Source organism: Dicentrarchus labrax, unplaced genomic scaffold (genome assembly GCF_905237075.1).
Source record: "Dicentrarchus labrax unplaced genomic scaffold, dlabrax2021, whole genome shotgun sequence".
NCBI classification, from domain to species: Eukaryota; Metazoa; Chordata; class Actinopteri; family Moronidae; genus Dicentrarchus; species Dicentrarchus labrax.
This window is the reverse complement of record NW_026136999.1, coordinates 11,419-29,529: the sequence shown is the minus strand read 5'-3', so window position 1 is coordinate 29,529 and position 18,111 is coordinate 11,419. Positions and strand designations below refer to the sequence as shown.

The 18,111-nt window shown below is 40.2% G+C and overlaps 2 long non-coding RNA genes across 2 annotated transcripts; one reads left to right on the top strand and one right to left on the bottom strand.

Moving 5' to 3' along the window:
* Window positions 1–231: 231 nt before the first annotated feature.
* On the bottom strand, window positions 232–9,726 carry LOC127361312 (uncharacterized). Its single transcript, XR_007884190.1, has 2 exons — window positions 9,418–9,726; window positions 232–496 (listed from the first exon to the last, which is right to left on the bottom strand). It is a non-coding gene; the product is annotated as an uncharacterized LOC127361312 (long non-coding RNA).
* LOC127361313 (uncharacterized) lies at window positions 9,505–14,276 on the top strand. Its single transcript, XR_007884191.1, has 3 exons — window positions 9,505–9,644; window positions 12,099–12,201; window positions 14,149–14,276. It is a non-coding gene; the product is annotated as an uncharacterized LOC127361313 (long non-coding RNA).
* Window positions 14,277–18,111: the final 3,835 nt, after the last annotated feature.

Genomic DNA, 18,111 nt, shown 5'->3' with positions numbered 1-18,111 from the left:
TTTAACACATTAACTCATATTCCCTGTGGATCAACCTCAATCTTATAAATAAAGCAGTAATGTTTCTGAAGATTTAAAATTAACTTCCAAATTATAAAAATATTACTTTTCTACTGTTTCTACTATTATAACAAATGAATGTCTCATCTCTTCAATTCATATTTCATTACTACACATACACTTTGACATAACCACCAAATAAACAGCAAATAACCACAACACACAAATAAGCCACGCTAAAAAAGTTTATTATATAAAATGAAAATGAAAAGACTATAACTATAATTTATTATACACATGAAGGAACTGGCGTTCCCTTTGTTGCTCTGGTCTTCCTAAAAGTCTTGCTGACCGCCCTGGTTCAGCACAACAGCCTTGCACATGTGCTACTGCTCCTCCAGGCTGACATCATCCTCTTCTTCCTCCTGGTTAACCACATCCTCCATTTCCTGGTGATTTACAACGTGCATCTCCCCCTGAGGATCCTCCCATTGACCTGCACACATACAAACAAAATATAAGATTCTCAATTGTGGCAGTTAAGGATTTATTCCATTTAATGTCTTGTTCACAAAAATTCACCAACACACATTATTAAAACGGAGTGGCCTGAAGCGCGCTCTCACTCAGCGGACATAACCTTCCACAGCACCGATAATAAGGCGAAACTGTTCCAGCTCTTCACAAACTCCCAGCAGAGCAGCACCCCGCATCACAGAACTTCCTCCTGGCTCATAAATGCACCAAACGTCAACTTCTCTCGCTGCTTGGCCAGCTCAACTACGCAATCCGCATTATCCCCCAAGGTCGATCCTTTTTGTAACACCTGCTTTCCATAGCCTCCTCCATCCCATCTCTCCATGACAACGTCACACTGGACATCGCATGTAAAATGGAGCTAAAATTATGGCACTAGTACCTCTCGTCATGGAACGGCATCTCTTTCTTCTATGACACACACATCACTTCACCACAAGACATCAAGCTTTTCACAGATGCAGCTCCTTCCGTCGGATTTGGTGGCTACTTTAGCGGCAAGTGGTTTTCAGCCAAATGGCCGCCCGAGTTCTCATCGCTCTCCCCTTCCTCCACCATCTACGAAATGTACCCTGTCATCATCGCAGCTATTCTTTGGGGCCACAAATGGTCAAAGAAAATCATCACCATCCACTCCGATAACAGAGCCGTCGTAGACAACAAGGGACGTTCACAATGCCTAGACATCGTGCAGTTCGTCAGGAAGCTCACCTTAGTTTCAGCACAACACCAATTCGTCATCAGAGCATCTCACATCCCTGGCCTTAAAAACACAATCGCTGATGCACTCTCTCGCTTTTTTCATTACAGAAATTCAGGCAACTGGCACCAGCCTCCGATGCTCTTCCGACTCCAGTCCCACCGTTTTCAGCCACAGTCTACAACTGACTCCCCACATGCAAAACCTGGTCACCATTTCACAAGATGCCATCCTGAACAGCGTCACTCCCTGCACACTATCATACATGACCAGATGGAATTGCTTTAAAACCTTCCATGCCACCAATAGTCTTCTGTTCCCTTCTCGACATCATGACACTCTCTAGCTTCATCTCGTTCACCCTTTCCATCCTTAAAATTAAATCTTCCACCATTCAAGCCTATATAAGTGGTATAAACTTTTTTATCAAACTATCCTCCGGAGCACCATGCCAAGCCACTTCTCATTCCCATATCATCATGTTAATCAAAGGTCTCTGCAAACAGGAACGCATCCCTCACCGAAACGCTTGCCCTTAACTTCAGACCTACTCACTCGCTGCATCAGAACTCTCAGAGAAGGCTATTCATCCCCGTATATTGATAAGGTCCTGGAATCCATGTTCCTTCTAGCTTTCTTTGGTTTTCTACGCTGCTCTGAATTCACAGCTTCTACCCTCAAATATAATCCTTCTCACCACACTTCCATTTCTGACATTTCCTTTCATTCCAACGACACCCTCATTTACCACCTTAAACGCAGCAAGACCAACCAGTCCGGTCTACCTCAACCAATCTACCTCTTCCGCCTAGACTGCTTTGAGTCCTTTTGAACTGATACTAGAATACACCAACTCCAGGTTAGCCAGCAGAGCTTCCCCACAGGACCCTCTGTTCACCACTGAGACCGGTAAAATAGCCACACGGAACTGGTTCCACCGGCACTTCCGTCCAATCCTGTCCAAATCAGGAATATCCCCAGAATCGTTCTCTGGGCATTCTTTCCGCATCGGAGCTGCCCCCTCCGCTTCCAAGCAGGGAATCTCAGACATCAAACTCCTCGGCCGATGGTCTTCTACTGCTTATCTCACATACATTCGCAATGACATAAACGACATCAAAAACGCTCACGCGCACCTGTCTTGCTGAAGTTTCTTTGGGGGCTCACGAAGAGATACAAGACGGTTCCCCCACTCAGCGTCTCAACACCCACTCTGTTCCTCCTGACCATCTTGCCGAACTCTTCCCTCCATCCACCTATCCTACCAGCTTTTCTCCCTTTCTATCAACCCTCACCCGTCCTTCCTACACCCCCCTCATTCCTCGACCCCTACCCCATCATCCCTTCATCCTTCCATCCCCTCCATCCTTCGACCCTTTCCCTCCCAGTATTCAATATATGTTCATAACATGTAATAAAATTTTCCTTATTCCATACAGCCATTGGCGTTGTCTTTTTTAGTGAATGTAGCACTAAACCTACAGTGCATACAGACAGTATTCACAGCTTTCACTTTTTCCACATTTCATTATGTTACAGCCTTATTCCAAAATGGATTCAATTAATTTTTTCCCCTCAATTCTACACACAATACCCCATAATGACAACATGAAAAAGGTTTTTTTTTTTAAATGTTTGCAAATTTATTAGAAATAAAGAACGAAAATATAATATGTAGATAAATATTCACAGTCTTTGCTCAATACTTTGTTGTGGCACCTTTGGCAGCAATTACAGCCTCAAGTCTTTTGCAATAGGATGCCACAAGCTTGGCACACCCATCTTTGGCTAGTTTCGCCCATTCCTCTTTACCGAACCTCTTGAGCTCCATCAGGTTGGATGGGGAGTGTCGGTGCACAGCCATTTTCAGATCCCTCCAGAGATGTTCAATAGGATTCAAGTCTGGGCTCTAGCTGGGCAACTCTAAGACATTCACAGAGTTGTCCGAAGACACCCTTGATATCTGCGTGTGTCGTTGCCTGTTGAAAGATGAACCGTCAGCCCAGTCGAGGTCAAGAGCGCTCGGAGCAGGTTTTCTTCCAGGATGTCTCGTACATTGCTGCATTCATCTTTCCTTCAATCATGACTAGTCTCCCAGTTCCGCCGCGAAAAACACCCCACACATGATGCGCCACCACCATCTTCACGTAGGGATGGTATGGCCAGGTGATGACGGTGCCGGTGCTCAAACATAACGCGCATTCACACCAAAGAGTTCGATCTTGTCTCATCAGACCAGATAATTTTGTTTCTCATGGTCTGAGAGTCTTTCAGGTGCCTTTGGCAAACCCCAGGTGGGCTGCCATGTGCCTTTTACTAAGAAGTGGCTTCCGTCGGCCACTCTAACATACAGGCCTGGTTGGTGGAGTGCTACAGCGATGGTCGTCCTTCTGGAAGGTTCTCCTCTCTCCACAGAGGAACCTTGGAGCTCTGTCAGGGTGACCATTGGGTTATTGGTCACCTCCCTAACTAAAGCCCTTCTCCCCCGATCACTCAGTTTAGAGGGACGGCCAGCTCTAGGAAGAGTCCTGGTGGTTCCAAACTTCTTCCATTTACCGATGATGGAGGCCACTGTGCTCATTGGGACCTTTTAAAGCAGCAGAAATGTTTCTGTGCCTTGAGACAATCCTGTCTCGGAGGTCTACAGACAATTCTTCCGACTTCATGCTTGTTTTGTGGTCTAACATGCACTGTTAACTTTGGGACCTTATATAGACAGGTGTGTTCCTTTCCAAATCATGTCCAATCAACTGAATTTACCCCAGGTGGACTCCAATTGAGCTGCAGAAACATCTCAAGGATGATCAGTGGAAACATAATGCACCTGAGCTCAATTTTGAGCTTATCGCTTCTATCAATATGTACATCATGAACATCATTAATCAGTTATAGATTCTCCACAATTCAGTCTTTCACTATATTTTATGAAAACGATATTAAGTATAATGTTAATTCATTCTGAATTACCGGTAACACAGTAAACAAGAGAGACGGAAAAAAACCTCTGAAGCATCATAATCATCATGTTAGTGGTCAAATTTGCTGAACAAAACTCAAGAGAAGCAGCATTTAGAGTTTAGTTTAGTTTTGTGCTAAAGGAAGTAAAGGCCTGTCCCAAATAGAGGCCTGTCCCCAATAAAGGCAGGGGGAGTTCAGTGATTTAAGCAAATAAACGCACCGACTATTATCAGAAGTTTTACGGTATTAAACTATCACAACCACACTATGCACGAACAAAGTCAGCACAATAATTAGTAAAAACAATGACCCAAATAAACACATCGCACAGTTCTCTTACTGACTGTTAAAAAACATATTTGAAGCAACAACTTGACCATAGATACTATAAAAATAAAAGTAGCATAGAAACATATTTAACTACTTCCTATTTAAAGGCTGTAATTAACAATCTTGTATAACAGCAATATATCACTAAATAATTAATGCTATTCTTCATCAGTGTACTGGAGAAAAAATTACGCACGTACACTTCTGATATTTGAATCCTGAAGACACAAGTAAGACTCACTTCTTTGATGTTTTCACAGGTAAGACGCATTTGTGTTTTCCGTGATTTGTATTTTATGTTTGTGTGAGAAAGTGATTTGCAATGTTTTTTCCACTGTATTCACGTTAATAGTACGCATTTGTGGGTTAACCTGTTTACGGTTTTATGTTGTTAAATGTGGTCGAAAGCGTGAGGCGGGCACTCCAGTTGTCTTCTGAAAGTATTAAATGTGTTTCTGTTTTATGGGGGTTTAATTATGACAGTGTTCAAACAACTATATTGTTCATTTATAGTTGTTGTTCTCAACAGTAATGTGTGCAATGATGTCGCTATATTGTGTCTCCGTTATCTGGACCTTAAATAGCTGGCCTGTTATAACCACTAGTTCAAAAAGGCCTACATGTAACTCAGTTTATCCTGTTTGTTGCTGCGAGTTGTTTACCATAAATTCCGTTTGATTTCACGCTAACACGTTTTATGTAGAAACAATATCGACGTGTTTGGTAGTATTTGTTGACACTGGCTTGGTCCCTAATTACAAAATAAATTCAGTGTCACTTAAAATTACTAAAACTACTTGATCAAGAATGTTTTTTTTTAACTAACAAAATTGAGTTAGTTTTACTTAAAATATTCAATGTAATCAATTTCAACAATTTCCTGAGTTAAATGAACTTTAACTGGTTTTACAGTGTATTTTCTGCTCTTGACCTCAGTGTAAGTTACTCTTGATGAATGAGATCATCTAAACTGTAATTAAAAACACTGAGTCAGTCGAATGATTCATTTAATTTCACACTTTCATTAAACCTCTTTTTAGAATTTACAATTACTGTGTGCATAATGATAATTAAAGGTCATTAAAGGTGATCATGATGGGCAGTTTTGGTCAAAATTCAGATTATTTCAAAACACTTTATTTGGAGGTTAGACAGAAAGTGAAAGTTTAATAATCCCTCACTGCACACAACGACAGTAAATACGTAACAATAAACCATCTTACTCTGCTCTGATTGGTTTTTTTTGTTCGGGGCGGGTTGATTCTTGTAAATGCCATCAGGAACACCAGAAGGAGCCAGAACAACCTGATTTAATCAGAGATTAATCGGTCTCATGTTCTACAGTCAGGATATAATTAAAGCTTCAGCAAACATGACACAAAGCTTTTAGTATAAAAATGACAGCTTTAAGTTTTTCTACAGAAGAAAAATAAATAACCACAACTTAACGATTCGGTCAGCAAAACATTTTTTGGTTGATTTAAGAACTTAAAAGTTAAAAGTTTGACTTAAAACCTTAAACATTAGTGAAGTTGCCTTTTAAAATTTTAGTTTTCTCATGTTTTCTTTGTGTTGTGAAATATAAAATGAAACTAATGAAAGAAAAGTGCAGAAATCAGCTCTTTCAGCGACAACTGGAGGAGAAAATACTAACTATTTTAATTACAGTGTAGGTTCAGGCTGCAGTTAAAGACAAGGTATTCTTCTTATCATTTTACATACAAACATGATACAACAAGATAAGTGTTCCAGGCTCTAAAAAAGAGGACTAAGATAAATACTATACATTAAATATAAGAAAACACACTGACATCAGCACATTAAGTTTCACATGTACAACATAAACACAACATAAAAGCGTCAATATTAATAAACAGTGTCGGTACGGCAGCGTGTGAACCCTGAGGCTCCATAAACGTGTAAAAAGTGTAGTTTCTGTATGATTCATATATGTTTGACTCCACAGACATAAACCTGCTGATGATATGAAGTGTTCTGTAGACTGTGATCCATCCCACTGTGAATAATTTATCAATGTACACACAACAAATACACAAAGCCCAGGGCCCAAACACTGTCGTATTTCAAAATAAAATTCAACTTTTAGTGATTTATTGACACAATAAAAGACACATATTAGTGAGTTATGTTATCTGATATTAAATTGTGCTTTTATTTTTGGTTGATAATGAATATTTAACGTTTCACTCAACATCAACAACAATAAAAAAAAACAAACAGCAGCAGCGGAGGTGAAGCTTTAATCAGCCTGTTGTGAATGTTACAGTGATTGTGTTGTACTTAAGAAACACACACACACACACACACACACACACACACACACACACACACACACACACTGCTTGTTTACAGACAAACATTTGAGAAAAACATGATGTAAAATAATCATCTGGAGAAAAACAACACTTGTTTATAATCAAAACAATTCACAAACACATGATTTCTGAATTTGTTTCACTTCCCGTGTGTGTGTGTGTGTGTGTGTGTGTGTGTGTGTGTGTTTGTATGATGGCAAGCAGGTGAAGGTTCATTACACTTGTTATAAACTGTAATACTTCATCTCAAAGTGTAAAAAATATCTGTATTGATGCTGTAGGAATCCCTCTAGCTTTATTTCTGGACGCAGACGCTGTCAAAGTCAGGTCTACATATTTTGAAGCGGAGGACCACAGACCAATATTTGATGAGCTGCGAGTGACAATGTGTTGATAGTTAGACTAAAGACAATAACATATAACATGCAAGACTTCAACGTTTGATATTAAAAATAAAAGTCAGCACATCATGTGTAGACCACGGTGTTAAAATTTCATGTAAATCAGATGATCGCCATACAAGGCTTACTTCCTGTTTCCAGTAGGGGGGCGCTATGAGTGTGAATAAATATTTGCACGTAGATGAGTTCAGGGCGGAACTCTTATGTTAGATGTTCGGTCGAGATTGTAGAAAGGACAATGAAGTTAAGACAACTTCCTGTTTCATGGCGAAACGTCTAAATGCGATGCAACGACACGCCGTTCGAGTCCCGAAGAGCAAAACGTTTAATCATGATTGTCTTTAGATCGCACTGACCAAGTTTGAAGTGGAGCCGATAAATTCCCTTTTGAGGAGTTTGTTTAAACACAACACGTGCAAATCGCCAAAAATATCCACTACATTCAACATGGCCGACTTCCTGTTGGGTTTAGGGTTCAAGAGGGTTTGTTGTTTGTCTCATTTATTTACTACTAATGAATCTCTGTTACTGTAATTTACAGATCCATGCAGCTAATAAAATGTATTTTGCTTATTGATCTTCTGAGATTTAATTGATCAGATTTATTTATTTATGAATGAAAAAAAGCAACGAGACTTCTTTCATTATTTTTATTAACTCTCTGACAAACAACTTTAATTGGGTGTGTGTGTGTGTGTGTGTGTGTGTGTGTGTGTGTGTGTGTGTGTGCGCGCGTGTGTGTGTGTGTGAGTGTGTGTGTGATCATTAGCAAGCTTGGAACAAGATGTCCACATTATCTACACGCACACACACACACACACACACACACCTAACTAGCAGATATTAATGAAAATGATGATGATGATTGATGAAGATGGTGGAGACGATAACAAACACCTGTACAGTTCAGGTAGAAACTGAATGAAAAACACAACAGAGACACTTTTACTTCATTTTAATGAGAAACTGATAAAAAAAAAAAAAAACACACAAAAAAACACAAAAAAACGTTTTAACTCATTTTTACTTTCTGATGTATCGGCCTGAACGTATGTGTTACCATGGTTACCACATTACATCATATACAGGATCAATTGTCAGAAATGTGATATAATGTTCATGTATGTTTTCATTAGTGTTTAATCAGCTGAATATAGGGATCGTCGTGATGTCGCCGTGTTTCTACAGAAGCCCAGAAAGGTGTAAAGTCCATTAATTCCTGGACATGTAACGGACATTATCCCTTTTACAAGCCATAACTCAGTTTCCCTGGTAACACCTGAGGTCCTTCCTAATACCTGGAAGAATCATTACCATCCCATAATGTTCTAATGCAATGTAAATAGATCTGACCTGGCAACAGGAGATATTTCTAGTTCCCTCCAATCAGAGAGCGCTTTGGAGCCCTTATAAAAAGCCTCACGACCCCCCCGGGAAGCTTTGGCGACCCCCCCAGGTTGGAATTACAGTTTTATGGGTTGTAAGAAAACCTCAGGCTGATTTCTCAACATTTTGTTTATTTCTTAAACAAAACTAAACGAATCTGATTTAGTTTTGTTTGTTCCTCCAACTGTCAGAAAATTGCATCTCTGATCAATATTTACATTCAAAGTTCATTTAATTGATCATTTTACATAAGCTTGCAGTTTTTGCTTTTAACTGTTTGGGTTCATTGTGCAGTTTAGTGTATGTATAATAATACATATAATATCCATAAAATATGAATAATAATATAAAGTTTACTCAGTGATAGAAAACAAAAAAGGTTGGGAACCACTGAAATATAAAACATATAAATCATCTTCATATTAATCCAATAACCACGAATATAATGCATCTAGCATCCAGTATGACGTCCTTATATGTGACTTCCTGCCAGAAATATGAGATTTTGTGTTTTTTGCTGTGAGTCAGCTCATATCTGCAGAATGTAGATGATGTTTGCAGATATTTTGCTTCCTGTGTGGAGGATCTGAAAATGTATGACTTTGGTGACACCTGGTGGAGCTTCGAAACACTGATAAAAAGTCTACAGATAGGTGCTTTAAAGAGGAACAATAAGTAGAGAGAGTGTGTGTGTGTGTGTGTGTGTGTGTGTGTGTGTGTGTGTGTGTGTGTGTGGGGCTGTGATGAGCAGCTCGTGGAATCAACTCACCTCTTTGTTGTTGTTGTTGTTGTTTGTTTATTAAAGAGTTTCTCTCCGCAGTCAGAATGCTGAACCTTCAGGAAAAATAACATCCCTCCCTTTTTCTCCACCATGTCACGTTGTTTTGAAAATAAACCTTCAACCCGCCGCCATGGATCGGAGGGCTCAACCGGGAGGCAGGTTAACGGTGAGGCTGGGCTGGGTGCCGTCCCATCATGCCGAGCGACGTGATGAAGGTGGTGTGAACAAAGAAATGTGTGTGTGTTTTCATTGTGCTGCCTTACATTTGTCTAATTTTGTGTGTTTGTGTTTGTTTTATGGTTGTTTACTCACCTCTGCACCTCCACACACACACACACACACACACACACACCTGTGTACACACATTACTGCGTGTTTGCATGAGATTCAGTGTGTTTTCTTGCTTGCGTGTGTTTGCTCGATACCACCTCCGTGCCCGCAGTGCCCGTGTTGTTTTTGTGCGTTAGTGTGTTGTTTTTGTGCATCTGTGCGTGTGTGTGTAGGCAATGAGTACACGGCCCAACACACACGGTAATAGAGCCCGCTGGGACACGAGCAAGTCTACAGTTGCTAGCTGTAAATTGACCCGTGTGTGTGTGTGTGTGTGTGTGTGTTGAGAGGGGGGGTGTCCACAGAGAGCTGTAATAACTGTTATCTGTCCCACAGGCCCTTATCATTTCACACACACACACACACACCTTTATCCAGAGCAACACAGCAGCAGTAATAATTAGAGCTTTAAACCCTCCTCAGGTCAGAGAGAGCGTCACTGAAGCAGACAATCAGCCTGTAGTCTGTGTGTTCACAGTGAAGGAAAATAAATGAAAATAAAATCTGAAATGTCAAATTAAAGATGAGAAATATTCTGTGTTTGCCCGTTTTACCAACTTGGTGCTGCTGACACACAACTGTATGTGGCTGCGTCTCCTGATGACACAGGATCAGTCAATTAATTCTTTTAAAAAATGTACTTTAGACGCCAGAGTTCATTTGTGTTGCTTGAATTACCTGAATGAACTGTATTCTGTCGTCACAGATTACATTAATAAATTACTCTTATTTGCTTTTAGTTTGCGGGGTCTTTGTTGCCCTTGCAGCGGTGTGGTAAGTGTGTGGCTCTCCACCGCTGTCTGTCTCGCCTCTAACCAGGAGGAGAGAGTTGGCAACGGAGCACTGTGCACGAAAATTTTGGGAGTAAAACACCTCAACAGCTGCACCTGTCACCGTCATGTTCTTCTTCCTGTGGCGTTTAAAGGCCGACTAGAATACCTGTAGGCGTTTATGCTGCGCTGTCAGGTCAGAGAGAATTGCATCCTCGGTACTGTAAAAAAACAAGTATCAGAGTATCAGTTCCCTTTACATATAGTGGAGTCCCTCTTTAACCAAGTGCTTATTATTTCAGTCATGACACAGCAGGTCTAACCCCCCCCGATTCCACCAGATACAGCAGCCGTAACCCGCTCGCATTGAGCAGCACAGAGCAGATCAAACTGGCAGCTACATCAACACTGTGGCACCAGAAGTTAGTCAGAGGCAGGTTAGAGGACATTTGAAGCGAGAAACATATCGTTTTGCTTCCTTTTTAAGTACAAAATACACAAGTAAACAACGACAGGCAGGCAACTCGCTCTGAAGATCGTTTCTGAAATGCTCCCAGTGAGATTTGAAGACTTGTGGATCACGGAGCCAAACCGCGACACAGGCGTGGCTTTATAAAGACATGCCTAGCGGAATGTCAGGGTAAAACTCAGACAAAGAAACTGGTTGCAAAATCTGCTTTTTATTACCTAAAAATAAAACAATTTCTCTGAGTGACACAGAGAAACTAATGTATGCTTTTATGTCAAGTAGGCTGGATAACTGTAATGCTTTCTTTCTGGTCGACCAGAGAAAGTTACAAATCAGTTGCAGTTGATTTAGCTGAGGGTTGACCAGAACCAGAAAGAGAGAACACAGTACACAGGTTGCAAAGTTCTTACATTAATTTAATGACTTTGTTTTTAAAGGCTCATCACAGTCTGTCACACATGCTCACACTGCAAGTAGTTCCAACAAAAAGGAAAACCTTCGTCAAACAATGACAGTAAAAGACCGGTAAATAGGTTAAAGTTTCTGTAAGTAGTAGTAGTGTAAAGAAGTAGTTTTTGTTATATCTTACAATAAGAAACAAATTCTTCAAACAGCATAATAAAAAAAGAGATAATTGAAACTTAACAGCTGCTTTGTTTCCAACACTGGGACAACACGACTTTCTCTTAAACTGAGAAATAGTGCGAGTGCTCTTACTCTGAAAAGAAGGACAATAATCTCGTTCCTCTGCTGGGATATTATGCAACCAATGTTGTTACTGGTTAAATCGAGCTCAATATTAGCTGCAATTTCTTATTAAGACAAAGTTAAATAGATTTTCTTAAAACCAGATTTCTTTTCTCATGCAAAACATGCTTTTTTTTTATAGTTTTACTGCCTTGAGATTCTTTTTTTGCAGTGCAAGGAGGTCAGTGGCCGCCTTTGAACAGACACAAACACTGAATTCACTTTCCTCTAAAAAGTAAAGGCCTTTGAAGGTGTAAAAAGTCTTAAATTTAATTAACATGGATCTTAAATTGCGTCTTTTGGCTGCTGTAGGCAGTAATGTAGATGTAACATGTTTCTGTATGTGATTGCAGGCTGTCTGGAGATGATCTACACTTCTAAACTAACAGTCTGACTGTTGGCTGTTCAGTCAAACACTGTCTCTGCGGCAGCTACTGAGCTCTGGAAGAACTGAAGGTTTCTGCAAAAACTTACATAAACTTAAATTAATTCATTATTTTTAATTGGTTAATTAATTACTTCCGTATTATGCCACATATTCAGGACCAGGTTTAATTTAATAAAGTACATCAAAGGAATTAATGGTATATACTGCTGAAATTTTTTTATATAATTTACCACTTTAATTGGTAGGATCGTATAAACCAGCCCCAGGCATATAAACCTTTTTCCTTAGAGACACCTTTTCTATAATTTAGTAAACTAAGTGACATATTCTATATATATATTGGATATTTCATATTGTTTTCAAAACTGTACAATGAACCCAAACAGTGAACTCAGTAACTGCAGGAAGTTTATGTAAAATGATTGAAATTAAATAATTTTGAGCAGATTATTTCCTGTTTAGGGAACGTTTTATACAACTCTGTCTGTATTAAGTGTTATTTTTCAAACGATCATAAATACCTAATAGGACAACACTGAATTTGTCAGAAAAAATAAGCCTGTCTCGGATGTTTACCGGATAATGTATTTTATGTGGTATGAAAAATGTCTTTAAAGGTCTTTTAACTTTTTGACAGCAGCAGAATGCTCCTCTATGTCGACGACAACCCGTTATCTTATGCCTTCTGTTTGCTGTTGTTGTTTTTTGTAGAAGTTATTCACTTCATCAGTGGTTCAAACAGTTCACCATCCTGACGTTCGAGTCAACACAAACTGTAGCTGAGAGCCGCGCTGTGTTACTTAGATAACTTTATTTTTGGTATAAAACACTCTCTGCAAAAACAAACAAGTTAATAAGAAGTTGACAAGGTGAAGCACTTCCTCGTCAACTTCGTATAGTTTCAGACACTTTACATGACTTTTAATTTCATCTGTTTCAATGGAATCAAAATAAAAACTGACCAGCTGAAAAACAACTTCCTCCTCCTTAAATCGTGTGTGTGTGTGTGTGTGTGTGTGTGTGTGTGTGTGTGTGTGTGTGTTTAATTGCAGCAGCTATGTTCTGTCCACGTCTGCAGGTTGTTGGTTAATTGGTGCTGGAGGCTCAGCTCGTTAACTCTGCTCTCATCTGCCTCGCAAACAGCCTCACACCAATTACTACTGCTCTCTCTCTCTCTCTCTCTCTCTCTCTCTCTCTCACTCTCGCCGTTCCTCATGTTTTTTGTTTTTTCATATTTAAATTTGCTTTATAATTAAGTACAGTATTGTGAAAGCAGGTTAGGATTACAGCGATTATGTTTATTGCATAAATACAGAAACTAAGACGAAAATCCTTCTTCACTGTCTTATGTTTAATTTTAGCACCTTCTCACTCCAACGGTACGATCACTAAGGCTCATACAATCAATAAACAGTTGACCTTTCCTTTTATTATGGTAACAAGATATTAGTATTGTTTATTTTACTGTTTTGACGGTGTGGTCCACGTGACGCTGCCGCAGCACACCACCAACGGGCACAAAGTGCGATCATCACTGCTTGCAGCATTTAATGATGAATTATATTTCATGATAATAAACATATGCACATATTAATAGGTAAAGTAATTAGTAGCAGGGATTAATAATTACATTTTTTTGTGCATTTCTTCTCAAAGTTTCTGGCGCCACCTGGTGGAGGCCCCGACCTCCACTTTCAAAAGCACTGATACAGGCTATTTACAAATGTACATAAAACAGCATATGAAGAAATAATACACTTCTTCTCTCCTCTCTCTCCCCCTTTCCTCACATCCCTCTTGATTGACACCTAGACAACCAATTACTATTTTGTTACCATGACAACGCTCTCTCTCTCTCTCTCTCAGCCTCTCTTTCTGCCATTTTGCAACCTCTCTCCCTCTTTTGATTGACATCTTAACAACCAATTACAGCTGACAACTCTCCCCCTCTCTCTACCCCCCAGGATGAAACCACTCTTGTTGTTGTTGTTGTTGTTGTTGTTGTTGTTTTTCAGGCTGCTGCTGGGCACTTAAACGCACCATCACACCCACTAAGGAAGTCTATTGAACAAACGCAGCGCCCCTGTTTACCAATAGGAGATTGGCGTGGGTTCCCCCAATGCCCCGCCCTCTTCAACACCAAAACACCACTCAAGGTGTTCGACTTTAACACTTGTTATTAATATGTAAAAGTTTTATTTAGCAGTTTTTCAGGTCAGATCAACCTTATATAACCTTTTTATTTATTCTGTAGGGGTGTTGTGGTTGTGAAAATGGTCACAGATGCCATATTAATAATATATTAATATTAAGAGTAAACACACTGTAAAAACAATGGTAAACTCTCTTTATGATTTCAGGTTTTTTTTCTTTAAAATGTTCTCTGTATTTTGAATTACGTGACTGAAGGTGCAGACGATTCTCCGGCTGGAGTTTGAATCCGAGGACAGACGCCGGCTGGAAGCTTTCGGGATCTCTGATGATGTTTTTGTGTCGGAGGAAAAAGTGCGACAACACGCCAGCAGGACGACCAAAACTGTCGCACCATCGCACAAACAGCTCGTACACGCTCTGTCTGTCTGCGAGCATGTGTGTGTTTCAACACAGCCGCCCCCCCCGCCACGTCGCCCAGAGAGAGAAGCAGCTCTGGAGTTTGTCGTCATATTGAGAGCACATTAGCATCTCTCTCAAAGACAGTTTCACTCTGAAAGGATTAAATCTCTGTTCTTTATCTCCAAATGATCTTTTACTCCTTTCTCTTTTAAAGTTAGAGTTCACCCTTCCTAAGCCCCGCCCCTTTTTGGTCTGTGCTCCAATAGAAGTTGAGCTGGGTCAACTGCAGGGAGTGATGTTGTGGAGTGGGGCCCGAATAGCCACCAGAACCAGAGCCAGGCGACGGAACCAGGGTTTTTCTAACATTAGCTTTCACTACTACTACTAACTAGCTAGTTAATTATTGATGTTGATTAGCTTGGAGGTTAGCTAGCATTTAGCTAACATTAGCTTTCAGACACGACCAGCTGATTAAGGTAGATCAAATAGTTCACAATACCGAGAGATCAACTGTAAATCTCTTAATTCTGAACCGATTTTCATGAAACTTGGTTTGTTATGAACATGAGAAATTGAACTTGATTCTGGTTTTAGCGGATCTTTAATCTTAATGTGACCACGCAGTTGAACGTTGATTTGGGAACACAGCATCTACGTTTCTATTTCTATGGCGCTACTAAAACGACCTGTTAAGACTCTGACTTTGACATCTATCTGTCATTCTTTATCTGTCTCTCTCCTTCTCTTTATATCTCTTTTACTCGTCTATTTCTCAACATGTTTTCATTTTAAACCTCATTATTCAGTTAAAATGCACGCTCTCTCTCTCTCTTCCTCTCTCTCGCTCTCTCTCTCCCTTATTATCCTGCTGGTTGAGAGTCTGTGTGGGCAGATTACAGCCTTTTCAATGAAATCCTCCTCTCAAAAGGAAGGTACAGCTGTGAGAGTGTGTGTGTGTTATTGAGTGTTTGCACGTGTCTCACAGAGTGTGTGTTGTGTGTCCTCTCCTGTGTAAGTGTGTGTGTGTGTGTGTGTGTGTGTGTGTGTGTATAGAGACCCATTAGTGAGCTCTTGATTGACAGACTCAAGGACAGAGTGTGCTGCAGCTCGGCTTCATTAGCACAGGTGTTGGAGTGTGTGTGTGTGTGTGTGTGTGTGTGTGTGTAAAGTGTGTTTGTACAACATGAGTTGAATCATCACTATCCTCTGGAAACTGTCCACCAGAGAAAAACAGCAGTTGTTTCAGCAGAAGAAGTGACGGCGCCCCCCAGTGGCCGCAGTAATAATGGCGGTCGTCCGTTGGTAGCTTCAAGTAGCGTGACGAGGTCGAACATTATTGAGTTTAACTAAAAAAGGATGAAAATCGATGCAGAAGAACCAGATATAGTGTTTATTACTCCACGTGTTCTTCCTCGTCAGAACCTCCCGCCTTCATTACCCACAATGCAACACGACCGCCGACAGTTGGGTGGGAAACCGAGGTGTGTTATATGCGCTAGCAGCGGCTAATGTAGCCTGCAGCAGAAGGAGAGCAGCTACAGAGGTCTGGTATCTTTCTAAATCCTCAACTGACGCCGACTCGAGTGACATCACTTGAGGACGTTTATCAGTAGGCTTCGGTATCGTTTGGGGTTTTTTATGATACCGGTGCTCAAATATTTTAAACACGAGGAACAAAATGACGACATGCACTTAAATATATTAATAACAAATTCAGATAATAACAATAAAACCTAAAACTACACTAGCTACTAGCTAGCGGTAGGCTACCTGCTGCCAGAGCCATTAAGAGAGACGGCGGTGATTCGAGGCACCGATATGTGAGCCGTGATTCGGTCCGATAGACACCGGCTGTATATATGGCTGTGTGTGCATTCTGTCTGTTTAAGCGAGTTTGTAAAAAATATAATAGAAAGAAAGAAACACCACCACCATATGCATAAAATCTGTGCTAAGCAACAAGAACAGTCGGCATCTACATTTGTATTTATTACAGTCAACGTCAGAGCCCTCAGTTTACGTTACAACAGCAGGTCTGACTGTAACAGAGGAACACAATCAGCTCCTGCACAGAGCCCTGACCCTAAAACCTTTGGCACGAACCAGACTGTGAGCCAGCCCTGATGAGCCACTGTCAGTGCTGGACCTCATTAGTGCTCTGGTGTAAATCCCTGCAGCTGGTTCAACATCTGGAGAAAAGACTAGAACCAAAAGAGTGGAGGCTGTTAAAGGAGCTCATTAACAAACAGTGTGACAGTCACATTTCCTCGTGGCTGCAATGGCTGGGTGTCCACATACTTTTGGCCAGGTAGTATTGTAGCCATCAGGAACATAGACACTCTCTGGTGTCGTCTGTAAAGAAAGTGTTATTATTATATATTATAATTTACTATTACAGTAAAAGGATATTAGTACTGTTGAGTGTTAATCCAAATTTTTACCCTCAACAGAAACAGTTTAACTGTGTGAAAATACCATATGATGCTCTGATGGTGGTTTTCTGTGCAATTTACAGTCTGTAATATAAAAAAAGGACTTTATTCCATATACATTTCTTTAAAATGTCATATAAATAAGTGTTTTACTGTTACAGAAACTTAGAAACTAACCTATTTACAGTTTACAGTCTTTTACTGTCATTGTTTGTTTTGTGTTTAACCATAAAATCTACAGACATTTCTTACAGTGTACGATTAAAGAGGTTATATTTTATGTTAGTTCCTACATATAACAGGTAAAACTTAATGAATCATTCAGATGTATTTAGTGAGACATTCAGGAGTTCGAGGCGTCACAGGAAAGAAAACAAAAGAAAATTTGAAAACTGTTTGCAGACTGTGACACCCGGCGTGTACACACACCGACTCGCTGTAATTGTTTTCTGTGCCGTCGTTGTGTGTTGTCGTGTTGTCGGTGTGTATTTTCGGCCGCCCTGTGAGAGAAGGTGTTCACAGCAGCTCCCTACGGGCTCCACACAGACAGCTACTGAAGCCTTGTTAGAGCTTATAATGAGCCATAAAAGTGCTCAGCTGTATTAAACATGCATGTGAATATCACCTGTATGCGCACACACACACACACACACACACACACACACACACACACACACACACACTTCTGTCCCGCAGGAACAAATAAAGCCATATTGTCCCCGGTCTGATTGCTGTGATAATTAATGTAACATACGACCAGAAAAACACACTGAGACCAATTACACCAGAGAAAGCGAGCAGACAGGATGAAACAGAGGGAGCGTCAAACAGATTAAAAACTGAGGTGAAATGTAAGATCGCCTTTTATAGTTAAAGTTATGAAGTGCTGAGTGGTACAAATAAAATTGCAATAAACAACAATAAAACACAAAATATTGAATTAAAATAGAGGAAAGGCTGTTTGAGCTTTAAAGGACCTGCGTGGTGGATTTA